Raw genomic sequence first — 2,239 nt, 5'->3', positions numbered from 1 at the left:
CAGCTTCTATGGCTTCAATCTCTCACTTTCTTTCTTTCTCTACTTTTAGTCTTTCTCTCTCCTTTGCACTCTTCTTCTCTCTCTTCTACATTCATCTCTCTCTTCTTTTCTCTCCCCTTGCTCACCTATTTAGAAATAGTATTAGAGCATAGGCTCTTGGTCCATCTAATTTTTGCTATCTTCAAACATAATTTTCCTATTTTTCGCCATTAAATCTCAAGAAATTGGTATAAGAGCCACATGGGAGGTACACATACTACTTGGAGGAGAGGCTAATCTTGGGGCTCCACAAAGATCCAAAGAAGATTTAGCCAAATAATGGCCACAAACTAGTAGGTTGTGCATCAGTTACATGTCATTTTGGATGTAACTTTAAGAAAGAAGAGGTAACTAGACCTTACAAAGACTGAAATCTTAGTTATCTTTTGGAATTGATGGGACCAAAATGGGCCGACACTAGCTATGGCACTAGCCGGACCTCATGCACACAACAGACACCTCCACCACCACACGGCCTCACGGGTCAGGAGCGTCTATAATAACTAAATGCACACTAGATACTTCTAATATTACATTTGTAGCTGGGATAAGAGTCCAACAGCACCTTCCTCAAAACCCCTCAAAGGGGGTATCCCACAGATATTGGCAATAACTGCCACGTATCACAGACATAGGAGGCACCCCATCAGCTGATTTCCATGGCCCCACTGTAGCTCTCCTACATCTTGGGGATTTGCCCCTCGATGCGCTGCTTTTACATATAAACACATTCGCACAAGACTCCTCTCTTTTTTCAGCAAGATCCAGAAGATACCATGTTCCCTCACCAATACTTTCCCCCAAGAAACGAATGACTAATCTACGGCAAGGGGAATCTCACCCTCTCAAGCAAGGGTCAACTATAATTCAAACAATTGCTATACTTTTCCAACAGTTATGTTTCGAAATCAGCCTATGTGCTAGTACACAAACAGTCTTTTCATGATTCCAACCAATGCGTATATACTTCGTTGCAAGAATCTAGCTCAAGGCGACCTTATGCTACTACATCCCTTATTTCCAAATAGGCCATTTCCTAAATGCTATAAATAGAAAAACAATCATAATTTGTATTATTTCAGCCCTCAAACTGTTGCACAAAATCCTCCTCCCCCTCATTGTTTAAGTTTTGCTTCGTTGCATAGGTGTATAGAGGTTGTTTTGTCATAGTTTAATGTATAAAAAGCAATACATCACACACTGTGACAAAAAGGTAGGTCAAACTAAGGCCAAACCTCATGCTTTGCTACTATCATATATCCACAACCACTTAATATATTTTCCCCGATTTTTCTAAGGCGTATTCCTATTTTTCTCTTATTTTTCTCTATTTTTCTCTATTTTTCTAATAAAAATATTGATATATTTTCAAATCTGTGGCTCTTGATTCTTAGAATAGAAAAAATATAGATTTTATTGGCATTTTATCCCATGTGTATTGGTTTATCCCACCCGAAAATACCAAAAACCCTATTTTTCTCATAAAAACCGTGTTTTATGAGTTTCTACAAATTATTTCCAGCATTTTGACTTTATGTTTTTTTATTCTTTCACTATGCAAGCATAGAGCAAATAGTGAACAGCATGTCTACCAATTTTCACTCCATAAGAATAACATTGGCTCAATCAAATATAAAAAACAAGCAATTTTCCTTTGTAAAATAAAGTTATCGGCTTTTTTCCTTCTTTGCGGGTTTTAAAATCTGATGCGGGACTGCAGATCAACCCTCATTCAAGGCTCAGCCCATCTCTAAACAGCCAACTCTAGCCCTCCATCCATTCGAGAGTGATCAAGTACCATGCCGGACAAGCGTTCACCACCCGGTCTTCATTCTTCTTCATGGGCATGAACTACCTCTTCAGGGGGGAGAGAGGGAGGAAAGAGAAATACTGGTTTTTTATCTCTTAGCATAGTACATCATTTCTCGATCAGATTTTGGTGATGGAGAGTGAAGGTTGGATGTAGTGCAGGCCCAGGAGGATTCTTTCTCTCTCTATCATATCAGAAATGGCCAATCATTGGAGATTTTGGAGGCGCCAAAAAACTGATGCCCCCCCCCCCCCGGGCATTTCATTTTTTGGTTATTCAGCTCTTTGTTAAGAGCTTTTAAGCTTTTAACCAAATTATCTAGTTCATGGCTTCTTGGTTTCACACTCCTATAAGTGGTTTTTTTAGTTTTGAGGGGCCAAACGACATCGG

Source organism: Lygodium microphyllum, chromosome 10, assembly GCF_053477565.2.
Source record: "Lygodium microphyllum isolate KBCC chromosome 10, Lygodium_microphyllum_v1.1.10, whole genome shotgun sequence".
In the NCBI taxonomy this organism is placed as follows: Eukaryota; Viridiplantae; Streptophyta; class Polypodiopsida; order Schizaeales; family Lygodiaceae; genus Lygodium; species Lygodium microphyllum.
Note: the sequence above shows the minus strand (reverse complement) of the source record.